Source organism: Gossypium hirsutum, chromosome A11 (genome assembly GCF_007990345.1).
Source record: "Gossypium hirsutum isolate 1008001.06 chromosome A11, Gossypium_hirsutum_v2.1, whole genome shotgun sequence".
NCBI classification, from domain to species: domain Eukaryota; kingdom Viridiplantae; phylum Streptophyta; class Magnoliopsida; order Malvales; family Malvaceae; genus Gossypium; species Gossypium hirsutum.
Genome location: NC_053434.1, coordinates 49943641 through 49963270, shown reverse-complemented (window position 1 = coordinate 49963270; position 19630 = coordinate 49943641).

Below are 19630 nucleotides of genomic sequence, written 5' to 3'. Positions count from 1 at the left end.
CATGAGGTTTACATACATACCTGTACCATGCATTATTACTCATTCTACCCCACATTCTTAATCATAATCTTGAATGGTCCGTTGAATTACCCGGAATACTAAAGGACATTCAAAATCATCACACACCACATAAAATGCCAAAGCCATGTCCCCGACATGGTCTTACATGGGTCCACATACTGATGCCATATCCCAGATATGGTCTTATACGAAGTCTCATGTTGGTGCCGATGCCATGTCCTAGACATGGTCTTATACGGGGCCTAACATCGAAGCCATGTCCCAGACATGGTCTTCCATGAAATCTCATATCAACGCCATATCCCAGATATGGTCTTACATGAAATCACATACTGATGCTGATTCCATATCCCAGATATGGTCTTACACTAGCATACGTATCAACGCCGATGCCATGTCCCAGACATAGTCTTATACTGGCTCTCATATCAACGCCGATGCCATGTCCCAGACATATTCTTACACAAGCTCTCATTAGCCGTGGTGTCATGATATCTGAATCCTAAGCATTCCTCGGGGTAATCCGGAACTTCCGAGATATAAAGCTATCACCAAACTTTCAATAAATCGTCACAAGCCAATTTCATTAGAGCATTCATACATACGTCATAGAACATCAATTGTTAAACGCATGATAACAAAATTGTTAAATTACTTACACACCCAACTTACCTCGGAGCAAAATATGACAATTTGCTATTTAATCCATAACCTTTCCTTTTCCTCAATCAAGGTCTATCCCTCGTCCCTCTTGATCTATAATAGCACATTTAGCTCATTTAATACATGCACTATTCAATTTATTCCAAAAATCACAATATGGCAAAATTATAATTTTTCCCCTAAAATTTTAAAAATTACAAAATTGCCCCTAGGCTCGTAAAATGAAAAGTATTTGTTTTTCTCATTATTCAAGCCTAGCCGAATCATTTTCCCTCTTATACCAACCCACATGTTTCATTTATTTACACATTTACACATAGTTTCTACAACTTTTACAATTAGGTCCTTTTTATTAATTTCACCAACATCCACCTAGTAAAAGTTGTTTATCACACATCAAACCTCTATATTCTTCCATTAGACATCAAATCAAGTGCATGTCATTCATAGGTATGTTTTTCAACATGAACCCTAGCTCAAATTAAGGGTAGAAATAGCTAAATCGAGCTACGAGGATTTCAAAAATACAAAGAATATTAAAAACGAATAGGGTGCATTTAGTTTGAGCTTAAAAGATGAAATAAACCCTAGCTATGGCTTCTTTTGAAATTCGGCCAAGTAGGGTGAAGATGGACACAAATTTTTACTATTTTTCCCTTTTAATTCTTTTAATAACCAATGGACCAAAATGCCCTTCCATTAAAACTTGGATATTCTATCCTTCCTATGTACATTTTTGTCCATAATGACATATAATGGTCTAATTTCCAAATAAGGACTTCAAATTTAAAATCTCAACACAATTAAGCCCTTAAATCAACTAGAACACATGTTTTTCACTTTTTTCAATTTAGTCCTAATAACTCAATTGGACACCTTATCGGTAAAATTTCTCATCGATATTTTCACACAAGCATGCATATATACCATGGACCTCATAACATCCATAAAATAATTATTTTTATCTCAAATTTGTGGTCTCAAAACAATTGATTTGACTAGGCCCTAATTCTGGATGTTACAATTCTCCCCCTTAAGGATTTTCGCCCCCAAAAATCTTATCGGTAAACAAGTGTGGGTATTGATTTCTCATGGCTTCCTCAGGCTCCCATGTAGCCTCCTTTATCCCATGCCTATGCCATAACACTTGTACTAAGTCAATATTCTTGTTTCTCAATTGTTTGACTTCTCGATCCAAAATCTTGATCGGCTCTTCACCATAAGTCATGTCCGGTTGAATCTCAACTTCTGCGGATGATATCCGGGCTAAGTCCCGAAGGCATGGTGCTAGTGACTATATCCGGGCTAAGTCCCGAAGGCAGTTGTGCTATTGACTATACCCGGGCTAAGTCCCGAAGGCGTTTGTGCGAGTTACTATATCCGGGCTAAGTCCCGAAGGATTTTGTGCTAGTGACTATATCTGGGCTAAGACCAGAAGGCATTTGTGCGAGTTGCTATATCCGGCTAAATCCCGAAGGTACTTGGGTTTGGAAATGAGCGATCTTGCTGTAATAATTTCAATTAATACGCTCATAAAATCCAAACGATAAGGTATGTTTCGTATATGCATCGGAAAAGTTAATTCCTTTTTGATAGAATTCGCTCTATTGATTAACAACTTCCGGCCTTAGTTAGGTTTGATTCCCCTGTGTATGAATATACTGGTTGAGGTGTGAAATAAGTATGATTTTGGGAATATGCGTATATGCAACTATTCATTTAGTCATATGAACGCTATACTTTAGTCGTAAATAATTTCATTACTTGAACTTACTAAGCATTAAAATGCTTACTCTGTTCTTTTGATTCTCTGTTTTATAGATTTTGTTCGTCAGCTATCGGACTCGGGAGTGTCAAAGTCGAAGTCATCCACACTATCTAAGCCACTTTTTGGTACTCTTTTAGTTCAATTTTGAAAATGGCATGTATAGGGCTGACCCTTGTTGTTAATTAAGTACCCTTTGGTAATGTGTATTCGTATAGCCATGCGAAAATGGCTCGTATATTTCGAAGTATAACATTATGGTCTTGTGATATGGTTATTAAGTGGTGTGGAAATGTTTAGTAGTGACTAGCCATTGGAATGGCCAATCATGGTCCTATTGGTGCTACGTACGTCATTACCCTTGATAATAATGTATGTCTATTTGCTATTTGATTCATGGAAAATTATGAAATAGGTAAAATTTACCTTAAAATAGATGCTGACAACAGTAGTGACGTAAGTTGGAAAAATCACTAAAAATAGTAGGAATGGAATTAAATAGTGAATAAATTATGTAATCGAATCTTGATGAGTCTATTTTCATATGAAAGAAACGAAACGACCATATGAGCCGCATTTTATGAGATGTTTAAGTTTTCGTGAAACAGGGCCAGAGCGTTTTCTGGATCCCCTATTCTAATTTTGAAAATTTACCATAAATCAACCAGAGATAATTAGAAGTCATGCTTTATATGTATAGATTCCTTTTGAGTCTAGTTTCATTAGAAACAAATGGAATAAGTATTGAAGTTCTGTACAGGGAGGTATCTAAGTCGTAATGCATGAAGGTCAGAGTAGTTGAACCCTGAAATAGGGAAGACTTTAACTAATAAACTGTACTAATTGGCCCAACCAAAAATTCTAGAAAAAATTTTTAGATGGACATATGAGTCTAGTTTCAGGAAAAATTTACGAAATCGGTTTTCGAGTTTTGAAACTCGAGATATGATTTTTAAAGTGACTGTGATGCAGTTGGCCAGCTTGTCTGGAAATTTTAAAATGAACTGTGTTAATAAATGAACTAAGTCCGTTAACACCTTGTGTTCGACTCCGGCAACGGTCTCGGGTACGGGGTGTTACAATTTTATTGGTATCAGAGCTATGGTTTAGTCGATGCTAGGACTACTGTAATACGTTCGGGTCTAGCTATACATGCCATTATGTGTTTATTGATAGTGTGGTGATTTCTGACAGTTAAAAAATGTGTTTACTTATAGTAATGGATCTCGATCCCAACCGAGAGGTAGTTGATGATGTTGAGAGTGTAGCGCCTTCTCCCGCACACGGGACAGCGCCGGCGGACTCTCAATCTATTGCTAGTAATCAGAATGATGAAGCTAGACAGGTTTTTTATAGCGTAATGAATGAGTGGTTCAATCAGTACATTCGAACTAATACGGCTGTTCCACAACCCCCATTCCAGACCAATACAACCCCTGCACCTGCGATACCTCCGGTAACTGACCAGATAAGGTTAAATAAGCCCCCAGTTGACAGAATCTGAAAACACGGGGCTACTAAATTTAAGGCTACAGACAGCGATGATGCCGAGCAAGCTGAATTTTGGTTGGACAACACTATTCGGGTACTTGATGAACTATCTTGCACACCCGATGAATGCCTTAAGTGTACTATCTCCTTGCTACGAGATTCTGCCTATTATTGGTGGAATACATTGATTTCTGTTATGCCCAGAGAGCAAGTAACTTGGGAGTTTTTCCAAACCGAGTTTCGAAAAAAGTATATCAGACAGAGATTCATTGATCAAAAACGGAAAGAATTTCTTGAACTTAAGCAAGGTTCCATGTCGGTTACTAATTATGAACGAAAGTTTGTAAGGCTTAGCCGGTACGCTCGAGAATGCATTTCTTCAGAAGCTGTAATGTGTAAATGCTTCGAAGATGGACTGAATGATGATATAAAACTGTATGTTGGCATTTTAGAAATCAGAGAATTTGTGGTACTTGTCGAGCGAGCTTGCAAAGCCGAAGAGCTCAGTAAGGAGAAAAGAAAAGCTGATATGGGAGCAAAGGAGTTTCGTAAGAGATCTGCGGGAAAGCCCTTTTAACAGTCATCGAAGAAATTTAAAGATGATTCAGGTCGGTCTAAAGGCACTTCGGGCTTTTCTAGACGAGATCGTGATCGACCCCCTGTGAGTACACGAGTCGCTTTGGTTGCCAGTGTTGGAAATGATCGTCGAGACAGAACAGAGTGCCAGTATTGTGGTAAATGGCATTCGGGGAGTTGTAGATTCCATGATCGCTCCTATTATATGTGCGGATCAGCTGACCACTTTATCAAGGATTGCCCGAGACTGTCTGAACAAAATGTAAATCAGAGTGGGAAACCGAGTGCTACTACTGCTTGAGGTAGACCATCTAAAAATGCGGGGAATGCTAGTGGCGGTCAGAGAGGATCTAGAGATGTTACCACCAGATCTGAGGCTCGTGCTCCTGCCAGAGCTTATGTTATACGTGCACGCGAGGATGCTTCTTCGCCTGATGTTATTACTGGTACTTTCACACTCTTTGATACTAATGTGATTGCATTGATTGACCCTGGTTCTACTCATTCTTATATATGTGAGACTTTAGCATCCAGTAAGACTTTACCTGTTAAGTCTACTGAGTTCGTTATTAGAGTGTCGAATCCCTTGGGTCATTATGTGCTTGTTGATAAGGTGTGTAAGAAATGTCCCCTAGTAATTTGAGGTTCCTGTTTTCCGGCGGACTTGATGCTTTTACCGTTTCATGAATTTGATGTTATTCTCGGTTTGGATTGGCTGACCGTGCATGATGCGGTTGTGAATTGCAAAAGCAAGACTATTGATTTGAAGTGTGCAAATAATGAGATAATCCGAGTTGAACCTACTGTCTTGAATGGATTGCCAACAATAATATCTTCGATGTTAGCTCAAAAATATGTGAGAAAGGGGTGTGAAGCGTATCTTGCATACGTACTTGATAATGGAGAATCAGGAAAGAAACTTGAGTCGGTACTAATGGTTTGTGAATATCCGGATGTTTTTCCCGAAGAATTACCAGGGTTACCACCTGTTCGGGAGGTAGAGTTTGGCATCGAACTTGTACCTGGGACTACACCGATTTCGATAGCTCCGTATCGTATGGCACCAACGGAATTAAAGGAATTGAAAGCTCAGTTGCAAGAGTTGACGGATAGAGGTTTCGCTCGACCAAGTTTCTCACCTTGGGGTGCACCAGTATTGTTTGTGAAAAAGACGGACGGAACCATGAGGTTGTGCATCGACTATCGTCAGCTGAATAAAGTGACAATAAAGAATAAATATCCGTTACCGCGTATTGATGATTTGTTTGATCAACTAAAGGGAGCCTCAGTGTTTTCAAAAATAGATTTGAGATCGGGCTATTATCAGTTGCGAATTCGAGATTCGGATATACCCAAAACTGCTTTCAGAACGAGATACGGTCACTACGAGTTCTTAGTGATGCCGTTTGGGCTCACTAATGCCCCTGCGGTATTTATGGATTTGATGAATCGGATCTTCAGACCGTTTTTGGATCGATTTGTAGTTGTGTTTATCGATGATATTTTGGTCTATTCGAGAAATGAAACCGATCATGCTAAACACCTGAGATTAGTGTTGCAGATTTTACGGGATAAGCAGTTATATGCCAAGTTCAGTAAATGTGAGTTCTGGTTGAGGGAAGTTAGCTTTTTGGGTCATGTGGTATCTGCATCAGGTATTCGAGTTGATCCGAGCAAAATTTCAGCCATACTTAACTGGAAGCCTCCGAGAAATATTACTGAGGTTCGGAGCTTTTTGGGACTTGCCGGTTACGACAGACGGTTCGTAAAGGGTTTCTCGATGATAGCCACACCAATGACGAAACTACTTCAGAAAGATGTTAAGTTTGAATGGACAGAAAAATGTCAGAAAAGTTTCGATCAACTAAAAGCTTATTTGACTGAAGCTCTAGTACTAGTGCAGCCTGAATCAGGCAAAGAGTTTGTCATTTACAGTGACGCATCCTTACTTGGGTTGGGTTGCGTATTGATGCAAGAAGGTCGAGTTGTAGCGTATGCGTCGAGGCAATTGAAGCCACACGAGAAAAATTATCCAACCCATGATCTCGAATTAGCTGCCATCGTTTTTGCTTTGAAAATATGGCGACATTACTTATTTGGCGAGAGGTGCCATGTATTTTCGGATCACAAAAGTCTCAAATATTTGATGACTCAAAGAGATTTGAATCTGCGACAAAGACGTTGGCTCGAGTTGTTAAAAGATTATGAGCTTGTCATTGACTATCACCCGGGAAAGGCTAATGTGGTTGCGGATGCCTTAAGTCGTAAATCACTGTTTGCTTTACGAGCGATGAATGTGCATTTGTCGGTTCTATCCGATAATGTGTTAGTAGCAGAAATAAAGGCCAAACCATTGTTGATTCATCAAATTCATGAAGCTCAGAAATTCGATGATGAATTGGTTGAAAAACAGGCTGAATGTGTTTCGAATAAGGAATCAGAGTTTCAAATTGATGATGATGATTGTTTGAGGTTCAGAAGCCGTTTGTGTGTTCCAAGAAATTCGGAACTTATTTTGACAATTCTAAACGAAGCTCATTGTAGCCGAATGTCAATTCACCCGGGGAGTACGAAAATGTACAACGATCTGAGACGTCAGTTTTGGTGGCATGGTATGAAACGAGACATTTTCGATTTTGTTTCGAAGTGTTTAATATGTCAACAAGTGAAAGCGGAACATCAAGTGCCCACAGGTTTACTTCAGCCGATCATGATACCTGAATGGAAATGGGATCGAGTCACGATGGATTTTTTATCTGGGTTGCCATTATCGGCAAGTAAGAAAGACGCGATTTGGGTTGTGGTTGATAGACTGACAAAGTTAGCTCATTTTATTCCTGTACGTACGGATTATTCCCTTGACAAGCTAGCTGAAATGTATGTATCTCAGATTGTAAGGTTACATGGAGTACCTATTTCCATTGTGTCAGATAGAGATCCGAGATTCACATCGCGATTTTGGAAGAAATTGCAAGAAGCTTTGGGTACCAAGTTGCATTTTAGCACCGCTTTTCATCCTCAGACTGATGGCCAAACTGAACGGATAATTCAGATACTCGAAGATATGTTGAGGTGTTGCATTCTTGAGTTTGGTGGTTCATGGGAACGGTATTTACCTTTGATTGAATTCGCTTACAACAATAGTTTTCAATCAAGTCTTAAGATGGCACCTTACGAGGCTTTGTACGGTCGTAAATGCCGTACAACATTGTTTTGGACCGAGCTCGGTGAAAGTAAAATTTTTGGAATTGATTTGATTAAAGATGGTGAGCAGAAAGTAAAGATAATTCGTGAAAGTCTGAAGGCAGCATCAGATCGTCAGAAGTCGTACGCGGATTTGAAACGAAAAGACATTGAGTATCAAGTGGGAGATAAAGTGTTTCTTAAGGTTTCACCTTGGAAAAAGATACTCAGATTTGGCCGTAAGGGCAAATTGAGTCCGAGGTTCATTGGGCCATATGAAATCTCTGAATGAGTTGGTCCAGTTGCATATAGGTTGATTTTACCCCCTGAACTTGAAAGGATTCACAACATTTTTCATGTTTCAATGCTTCGACGTTACAGATCTGATCCTTCGCACATAATAAATCCCTCCGAGTTTGAAATTCAAGCCGATATGAGTTATGAAGAAGAACCATTCGTATCCTAGCTCGTGAAGTGAAAGAGTTGCGAAACAAAAGGGTTCCGTTAGTAAAGGCGTTATGGCTCAAACACGGGGTCGAAGAAGCTACTTGGGAAACCGAGAACTCTATGAAAGAACGATACCCAAACCTATTTACCGGTAAGATTTTCGGGGACGAAAATTTCTTAAGTGGGGAGAGTTGTGACAACCCTAATGTGACCCTAGTCGGAAAGTGGTTTCGGGACCACAAAACCGAGTCATAAAAAATTATTAACTGACATATTTGATGCTTACTATATGTATATATGCATGTGTGAAAATTTCGTGTTTGAATTTGTTAATTGTAAGTGAATTTTATTAAATAGGACTTGTGTGAGAAATTTAGAAATGTGCTAGGCAAATGTTAAAGTGGCCTATTGATGCATGATAGAAAATGCTTGTACTTGCATGTCAAATTGGCCAAATTCTAGATGGTGGCCGGCCATGTTATGGACTAAAGCATATTATAATTATTTTGTGCTAACAATTTTATGTTACAAAATAAAATAATGAATTAAGAATAATAGAACATGAGGTGAGTGGGAGGAAAAAAACAAAATTTGTCTCATCCTTGTTCCTCCTTTGCCGTGATTTGAGGGTGGGAGAAGAAAAGAATTCTCTTGTTTCATGTTCAGCTTGGTTGATGTTTAGGAAGAGGTAAGTACTTTGAAATCCTTGAAAATTTATGTATAAATAAGGTATGCAATTCATGGTAGCTTTTGAAATTGTTGAATGTATTAAGCTAGTTACTAAGTCCCTTAGTTAGCCCATGTCCAAATTTTGAATCTTGTTGGTAACATGAGTAATCGGTTAAGAGAAAATGTTCAAGAAATGGTGTTGTTCATGTTATTTGGATGGAAAAAAAATGGTAGTTAGGTGAAGTAGAGTCTAACAAATGAGCACATATGTGCATTAGTTGCTAAATGGAGAAAAATCGGCTAACAAGTTGTGTACTAAGGCCGAATATGATTTTGGATATTATTGGGTAATGTATGTGTTTTGAATTGATGGAATGGAGAGGATGCTTTAATTGTGTTATGAACAATTATATGTTAAATTAAGGTTTGCTAAGCTAGCTATTAAGGTGAAATGCAAATGTTAGTATTTGATTTGGTAATAATCTGCTTGGGGACAGCAGCAGTAAGGTGATTTTGGAAAATCGCCATAAATTGTAGGAGTTGAGTTAGAAGCTGAATAAATTATGTCATTAAAGCTTGAAGAGTCTAGTTTCTTAGAAAAGAAACTAGAAAAACAAAAGAGTTACCGATCTTGAGATATTTGAAGTATTGTGGGACTGAGTCAAAATGACTACTAGATTCCCTGTTCTGTTTTTATAAAAATCATTATAAATTGTACAAAAATGGACCTAAGATAAAATTTATATGCTTAGACTCCTTAATGAGTCTAGTTTCAAATGAAATAAACGAGAACATATTTTGAATTCTGTACAATGAGAAATTTGATTTGTAGTGAAGAATAGTCAGTTTAGTCAAACAGTGAAACAAGGTGAACTTTAAGAAAAATCTGGTATTGTTGGGCTAAACTAAAAATTTTGAAAATTTTATGGATAATAGATAAATGAGTCTTCTGTCAAGAAAAATTTACGACAATTGATTTGGAGTTTCGTAGCTCCAGTTATAAAAACTTTAGTGACTGTTGCTCAGGAAGTCAGCTTATAGGGAAATTGTAATTATATTGTAAACATTAATGAAAATTTGCTAATGAATTATTTATTGATTTTTATAAAGCTTACTATAATCTATATGTGTGAAAGTCGAATCCGTATGTATTATATTCTGAAAGTAATACTTGAATAGTCGATTAATGACTAGTTAAAATTTGTTGAACTTAAGCTCAAGAGCATAGGGGGCAATTTCAGATAAGGGAAAAGAGAAAGTAACCGAGTAGCCACTCCGCAACTGTACCAAGTATCCGAGGTAAGTCTTCGAGTAATGAAACTTAGTTTATGATTTGATTAAGTCATGACATATAAGCATAACGAAGAAACGGAGATATAATGATTCCACTTGAATTATATATTGAGGTGATTAGTTTATACTTATGACGGGTAGCCGAATGTGTATAGAGATCATGTTAGAAAGCCACTCGAAATCATGCTCTTTGTATATGGCTATTGAGCCGAAATTGGTAAGGTTTGATAAGTGTCTTGTGTTTGAGCTTTAGTAATGAAAATGAAATATGGATGTGTCATGATTTATCGATATATGTGCATGATTATTCGGATGATATCCGGGCTAAGTCCCGAAGGCATGGTGCTAGTGACTATATTTGGGCTAAGTCCCGAAGGCAGTTGTGCTATTGACTATACCCGGGCTAAGTCCCGAAGGCGTTTGTGCGAGTTGCTATATCCGGGCTAAGTCCCAAAGGCTTTTGTGCTAGTGACTATATCCGGGCTAAGACCCGAAGGCATTTGTGCGAGTTGCTATATCCGGCTAAATCCCGAAGGTACTACGTTTCCACAACTCAATTTTTAAATGACAAGTTTTCATAGATCATCTGTTTTAAATAAAGCTTTCACAACTGAAAAGAGATTTTACAAAGTAATTATTATCATACAAGAAGGAATAGTTTTTTTAAAATACACCTCGCGTTGAAAGCAACAAATACAAGCTGGGATTTTACTCAAGGTTTTTATGTCAAAGAAGGGTTTTCAATAAAACACTTCAATGTGACACGTTGGATCTGGCCATAACGTCCGAGTCGGGTTTGGGGTGTTACACCTGTATTTTTTGAATATTTTCTAAAAGTGTCCCACTATATGTCTGGTAACGCCTCGTACCTTGTCCCGGTCTCGAGTACGGGTATGAACACAAGCACACACCCTGTGCCTTAGACACGCCCGTGTCCTCAGGCCATGTAACTCTCTGTTTATGACGTCAGCATCAATTAAAGGTCACACGGCCAAGTCACACGCCCGTGTACTAGGCCATATGGAAACTTTAATTTTTGCATTTAAGGAACAGACTTCACACAGCCTGGGCACATGCCCATGTCCTAAGGTCGTGTCCTCTACACAGCTGAGACACATGGTTGTGTCTCTACCCGTGTATTTACTACCATGCATATTGACTTGTAAAATTAGGGTGCAGGGGACACACAGCCAGACTACACGCTTATGGGGCTGATCGTGTGTCACACACAGTCCAGACACACGCCCGTGTGTCTACCCATGTGGACAAATTTTGAGGCTAATTTCCAAGCCTTCTCATCACCCACAACAACACAAACACACTCACATGCCAATGGTGATAGATTAGGCAATGGTTGGGTTACTTAGACCTCCAAAACCTTACGTCATGCATGACATTCACATATCAAAGTATACATGTTTAAACTCCCCACTAGAAAAGTTCAGTCATTTCATTTCTTTGCCTTTGTTCATATTATGACTATGCTAATTGGTATCATTTATCCATCAAGCATGGATTACACCTTTTATCATTCATTGTTAGCAACCAATTTAGCATATACCACACGAATAATAACACATCCCATGCATGTATCAATATTTAGGGAATTCAACCCAGTAATCAAAATGAGCCATGTTTCATGGCCATATACAAAATGGAATAATATACCAAAACGAGCCATCACATTCGCTAAATAATACGACACATATGACAAAATGCTAAGTCCACTATACATGCCATACTTAAATGTAGTAAACTAATTATACCTGTGACAGCCCTAAATTGACCCTAGTCGGGAAGTGGTTTCGGGACCACAAAACCGAGTTAAGAAAATAATTAAAAGTTATATTCTGTGTTTATGAAGTGAGTAAATGCATGTGTGAAAGTTTCATGCATTAATTTGATCATCTTTATGTGAATCTTTTTTTTATATGGACTTATATGAAACTTTGTTGGAAAGTGAGAGGCTAATTTACAATGGTCTAATAGTACATGCATTGAAAGGAAGGGTTTTGCATGTCAATTTACCCATGATAAACATGGTGGCCGGCCAAGGAAGGAATATGCTCCACTAATTCAAAAATTAAAATAATTTTGTATTAACAAAGGATTTAATAATTGATATTAAAGGAATTATAGTATGGAAGGAAATAATATAATGGGAAGTGGGAGGAGAAACCAAAGTGACTCATCCTTACTCCTCCATTGCCGAAACTAGAAGAAAGAAAGAAGAAAAACTCTTGTTGAATTTCGGCTAGGGTGTTTTGATACAAAAAGGTATGTTTTATGCCACTCTTGAAAATGTATGCATAATTTGGAGGTTTGGTTTAAAAGCTACTTGAATCTTGGATTGAAGTTAGGTTATTATGAGGGTTGAATTTCGGCCTAGGAGCTTAAAATTTTTAGTAGAAGTTTTGATGACATTAGATGGATAGTTAGGTTGGATGTGTTAAATTGTTAAGTGTTCTAGCTTGAAAGTTAAGGTTAATATGGCTTATGGGGTTGCCGAATCTAGTTTAGAGAGAAAGAAAAATATATGTATTCGGATGTGCTTCAAGGAATGACATTAGGGTAGCTAGAGTCTAAGAACTTTCGGTCAAGGACTATTGTGTGAGCAAATTCGGTATAGAGGTTTAATTGTTAAGTGCATTGTGTTCAATGTTTAAAGAATGGGTAGTAGCTAATTAAAGTTAAGAAGGCTGGAATTTCTTTTAAGGGAGGTGTGACCTTAACATGAACAAAATAGAATCAGCCTTAAGCTTGACTAAATGGTTCGGTTATTATTAGTTTAGAAGAAACCTATATGAAATGGTTGATATATGGTGAATTGGTAGTACTCTACTTGGGACAGCAGTAGTAAGGTGATTTTCGAAAATCGCCATAATTTGTAGGAGTTGAATTAGAAGCTGAGTGAATTATGTCATTAAAGCTTCAAGGGTCTATTTTCTTACAAAAGAAACTATAGAAACAAAGGAGTTACCGATCTAGAGATATTTGAAGTATTATGGGGCTGAGTCAAAATGACTGCCGGATTCCCTGTTCTGTTTTTAGAAAATCATTATAAATTGTACAAAAATGATTATAAGATAAAATTTATATGCTTAGACTCCTTAATGAGTCTAGTTTCAAATGAGATTAAATACAACACACTTGGAATTCTGTAAAGTGAGAAATTGGATTCGTAGTGAAGAGTGGTCAGAATAGTCAAACAGTGAAATAGGGGAAACTTTAAGAAAAATCTGGTATTGATTGGCCAAGCCTAAAATTCTGAAAATTTTATGGATGGAAGATATACGAGTCTATATTCAGGGAAAATTAACGGCAAGTGATTTGGAGTTTAGTAGCTCCAGTTATAAGTAATTTAGTAACTACTGCTCAGGAAAACAGCTCGTAGTGAATATGAGAGTTTGTTGTAAACATTAATGAAAGTTTGCCGATGAATTATTTATTGATTAATATAAAGCTTGCTATAATCTATGTGTGTGAAAGTCGGATCAATATATATAATATTATTCGGAAAGTAATATTTGAATAGTCGATTAATGACTATTTTAATTTTTGTTGAACTTAAGCTCAAGAGCAAAGGGGAACTAGATCCGATAAAGGGAAGGAAAAAGTAATTGAATAGCCGTTGAAGTCGTTCGACGACATTTGAGGTAAGTCTTCGAGTAATGACCCTACTTGAATTATATTGAAATGATTAGTCATATTATGACGGATAGTCGAATGTGCATAGAGACTATGTTATAAAGCCAATTGAAATTATGCTCTTTGTGTGTGGCTATTGAGCCGAAATTTGAAAGATTTAATAAATGTTTTGTGTTTGAGCCTTAGTAACGAAGAAATGATATGGATGTGTTATGATTATTGATATATGTGTGCATGAGCATTGGAATATATCCGGGCTATGACCCGAAGGCAATTATGCGAGTTGATATATCCGGGCTAGGACCCGAAGGCAATTATGCGAGTTGATATATCCGGGCTAGGACCCGAAGGCAATTATGCGAGTTGATATATCCGGGCTAAGACCCGAAGGCAATTATGCGAGTTGATATATCCGGGCTAAGACCCGAAGGCAATTATGCGAGTTGATATATCCGGGCTATGACCCGAAGGCAGTTATGCGAGTTGATATATCCGGGCTAGGACCCGAAGGCAATTATGCGAGTTGATATATCCGGGCTAAGACCCGAAGGCAATTATGCGAGTTGATATGTTCGGGCTAAGACCCGAAGGCAAATGTGTTTGCGGTTGCATTCGGTTAAATACCGAAGAAACTTGGGTTGAATGTGAGCATTTTGTGCTGTAACTAATTTAATAATTATGCTTGACCAACCCGAATGATAAGGTATGTTTGCATGTGCATTGGAAAGTCGGTTTGTTTTAAATGGTATTCGTGCGATCGGCTAACGAATTCTCGGCTTTTATAAAGGTTGATACCTTGTGTACCTATGTGGGTGAAGTGTGAAGTAAGTATGGGTATGAGAATGTGTGTTAATAAAGTGATTTAGTTAACTATGTGAATGTAATACTGTAGTCAAAGCCGATTTCATTACTTGAGACTTACTAAGCTTTAAATGCTTACCCGGTTGCTTTGGCTCTCTGTTTTATAGATTTTGCTCGTTAGCTATCGGATTCGGGATCAGCGAAGTCGAAGTCATCTACACTATCAAGCTCTTTGGTACTCTTTTAGTTGAACTCTGGATATGGCATGTATAGGACTACCCCTATTGTTTAAGTTCTTTTGTGATGTATGTGTGTAAAGCCATGCGAAAATGGCTTGTAAAAGTGGAGTATGGCATTAGACCATTTGTGTGTATGTATGTATATATATGGTTTCATGATGTGACTATGGTTTGAAATGGAAGTGTTGGGCTAATGATCAGCCATTGGAATGGCTAAATATGATCACATGTGGACCTATGTAGGGCAAAATCCTAGTTGGTCCATGGTGACCACAAAATAGGTAAAGTTTATCTTGAAAACAGATTTTGACAGCAACAGTGGTGTAGAATTGAAAAATCACATAAATTCGTAGGAGTGGAATTAAATAGTGAATAAATTATGTAATCAAACCTTGATGAATCTACTTTCATATGGAAGTAACGAAACAATTATAGGAACAGTACAGAAAGAGATATTCCGGTTCTTGTGGAACAGGGCCAGAACAGTTTCTGGATTCACTGTTCCGCCTTTGGAAATTCACTATAAATTGACCAGAGATAATTAGGGGTCATACCATATATGTATGGATTCCTCTCTGAGTCTAGTTTCCATAGAAACAAACGGCATCAGTATTGAAGCTCTGTGCAGAGAGATATCCCAGTCGTAATGGGAAAAGGTCAGTGTAGTCGACCCCTGTAACATGGGAGACTTTGACTAATAAACTGTACTAGTTGGCCCAACCAAAAATTCTAGAAAAAAATCCATAGGTGGGGACATGAGTCTAGCTTCAGGGAAAAATCACAAAACTGATTTTTGAGTTGTGAAACTCAAGATATGATTTTTGAAGCGACTAGTACTCAGACTGGGCAGTGTCTGAAAAAAATTTTTTTTTTTAAGTTTGTTAACATCTCGTGTCCGACTCCGGTGTCGGTCTCGGGTTCGGGGTGTTACAATACCCCAAAAGATCTGTTGGTAGTGTGACTCAAACTCAAATATCCATGATCCCTGAGCTAGCTTGGCGATGCTATAAGAAAGAGGAAAAAAGAGAGGGGTAAGCATATAGCTTAGTAAGTCATGTGCAAATAATAAACAACATAAGTCATGAAATTCATAGATTAAACATGCTATCAATTACTAACACGTTATCATATTACACAAAATGAACACATTGAGAATTGATAATAGAAGCCTTTGAACATCATGCTTATCTTACTTTTTCATAACCATACCGAATTTCGCAACATGAATTGATTCCAAAACTCATGAGGTTTACATACATACCTGTACCATGCATTATTACTCATTCTACCCCACATTCTTAATCATAATCTTGAATGGTCCGTTGAATTACCCGGAATACTAAAGGACATTCAAAATCATCACACACCACATAAAATGCCAAAGCCATGTCCCCGACATGGTCTTACATGGGTCCACATACTGATGCCATATCCCAGATATGGTCTTATACGAAGTCTCATGTTGGTGCCGATGCCATGTCCTAGACATGGTCTTATACGGGGCCTAACATCGAAGCCATGTCCCAGACATGGTCTTCCATGAAATCTCATATCAACGCCATATCCTAGATATGGTCTTACATGAAATCACATACTGATGCTGATTCCATATCCCAGATATGGTCTTACACTAGCATACGTATCAACGCCGATGCCATGTCCCAGACATAGTCTTATACTGGCTCTCATATCAACGCCGATGCCATGTCCCAGACATATTCTTACACAAGCTCTCATTAGCCGTGGTGTCATGATATCTGAATCCTAAGCATTCCTCGGGGTAATCCGGAACTTCCGAGATATAAAGCTATCACCAAACTTTCAATAAATCGTCACAAGCCAATTTCATTAGAGCATTCATACATACGTCATAGAACATCAATTGTTAAACGCATGATAACAAAATTGTTAAATTACTTACACACCCAACTTACCTCGGAGCAAAATATGACAATTTGCTATTTAATCCATAACCTTTCCTTTTCCTCAATCAAGGTCTATCCCTCGTCCCTCTTGATCTATAATAGCACATTTAGCTCATTTAATACATGCACTATTCAATTTATTCCAAAAATCACGATATGGCAAAATTATAATTTTTCCCCTAAAATTTTAAAAATTACAAAATTGCCCCTAGGCTCGTAAAATGAAAAGTATTTGTTTTTCTCATTATTCAAGCCTAGCCGAATCATTTTCCCTCTTATACCAACCCACATGTTTCATTTATTTACACATTTACACATAGTTTCTACAACTTTTACAATTAGGTCCTTTTTATTAATTTCACCAACATCCACCTAGTAAAAGTTGTTTATCACACATCAAACCTCTATATTCTTCCATTAGACATCAAATCAAGTGCATGTCATTCATAGGTATGTTTTTCAACATGAACCCTAGCTCAAATTAAGGGTAGAAATAGCTAAATCGAGCTACGAGGATTTCAAAAATACAAAGAATATTAAAAACGAATAGGGTGCATTTAGTTTGAGCTTAAAAGATGAAATAAACCCTAGCTATGGCTTCTTTTGAAATTCGGCCAAGTAGGGTGAAGATGGACACAAATTTTTACTATTTTTCCCTTTTAATTCTTTTAATAACCAATGGACCAAAATGCCCTTCCATTAAAACTTGGATATTCTATCCTTCCTATGTACATTTTTGTCCATAATGACATATAATGGTCTAATTTCCAAATAAGGACTTCAAATTTAAAATCTCAACACAATTAAGCCCTTAAATCAACTAGAACACATGTTTTTCACTTTTTTCAATTTAGTCCTAATAACTCAATTGGACACCTTATCGGTAAAATTTCTCATCGATATTTTCACACAAGCATGCATATATACCATGGACCTCATAACATCCATAAAATAATTATTTTTATCTCAAATTTGTGGTCTCAAAACAATTGATTTGACTAGGCCCTAATTCTGGATGTTACAATTCTCCCCCTTAAGGATTTTCGCCCCCAAAAATCTTATCGGTAAACAAGTGTGGGTATTGATTTCTCATGGCTTCCTCAGGCTCCCATGTAGCCTCCTTTATCCCATGCCTATGCCATAACACTTGTACTAAGTCAATATTCTTGTTTCTCAATTGTTTGACTTCTCGATCCAAAATCTTGATCGGCTCTTCACCATAAGTCATGTCCGGTTGAATCTCAACTTCTGCCAATGATATCACAAGTGAGGGGTCTGATCTATAATGGCGTAACATAGACATGTGGAATACATCATGGATCTTTTCCAATTCCAACGACAAAGGCAACCGATAAGCTATCGATCCTAAGCTTTCGGTGATCTCGTAAGGTCCTATGAAACGAGGACTTAACTTGCCCTTCCTGCCGAATCTCAATTACTTTTACTTTAATTACTTGCCCTTCCTATCCAATGCCGCTCTCAAACAATCTTTAATTACTTTTACTTTATCCTCGGTTTCCTTGACCAAGTCAACCTTGTGCATCTGATTTTCCTTCAGTTCTGTCTAGTACAAGGGAGTCCGACACTTCCGGCCATACAATGCCTTATAAGGTGCCATTTTTAAACTCGTTTGAAAACTATTGTTATAGGAAAACTCAACCAAAGGTAAGTATGTTTCCCAACTACCTTGGAATTCTAGAACACAACATCTTAACATGTCTTCCAAGGTTTGAATCACTCTTTCGGATTGACTGCCAGTTTGTGGATGAAAAGCAGTACTAAAATTCAATCTCGTACCCAAGGCTTCTTGTAACTTTTTCCAAAATCGCAGGGTAAATCTCAGATCTATATCTGATATAATCGATAAGGGTACTTCGTGAAGTCTCACAATTTTAGAAATATACAACTCAACCAATTTATCGAGCGAGCAATCGGTATGTACCGGGATACAATGAGCCAACTTAGTCAATCGATCAACTACGACCCATACTGCATTTTTCTTACTCAGTGTCAAAGGTAAGCCCGTTACAAAATTCATATTAATACGGTCCCATTTTCACTCGGGAACCATGATAGGCTATACCAATCCTGAAGGTACTTGGTGCTCAACTTTTAGTTGTTGACAAATTAGGCACCTCTCAACAAACTTAGAGATATCTCTCTTCATACTATTCCACCAATATATTTTCTTCAAGTCGTTGTACATTTTCGTACTACCGGGGTGTACTGACAGACGACCATTGTGTGCCTCATTCAAAATCTTATGAATCAATACGATATCTTTAGGAACACAAATCCTATCTCGAAACATCAAGCAACCATTGGAATCAACCCAAAAATCAGATTCACTACCCGACTCACACTGAGTTCTTTTAGCTTGCAATTCATTTCTCTGAGCTTCACTTGGAGGAATACCAGCCTAGCTCTCAACTCTGCTACGACCGCACCATCATCTAGCAAAGCCAATCGAGCAACCATGGCACTTAAAGCAAATAAGGATTTTCTATTTAAGGCATTGGCAACTACATTCGCCTTTCCCGGATGGTAGTCGATTATTAACTCATAATCTTTTATCATCTCTAACCATCTCCGTTGCCTTAGATTTAAGTCCTTTTGAGTCATCAAGTATTTCAAGCTTTTGTGATTGGTGAATATTCCCCATGTCTCACCATACAAACGGTGTCTCCAAATCTTCAATGCAAACACAATGGCGGCCAGCTCCAAATCATGTGTCGAGCAATTTTTCTCATATGGTTTCAATTGTCTAGACGCATAGGGTATCACTTTGCCTTCTTGCATAAGCACACATCCCAAATTACTCAAAGGTGCATCACTGAAAATTACAAACTCGTTTCCTGGCTCAGGCTGAACTACCACCAAAGTCTCAGTTAACAACGCTTTCAGTTTTT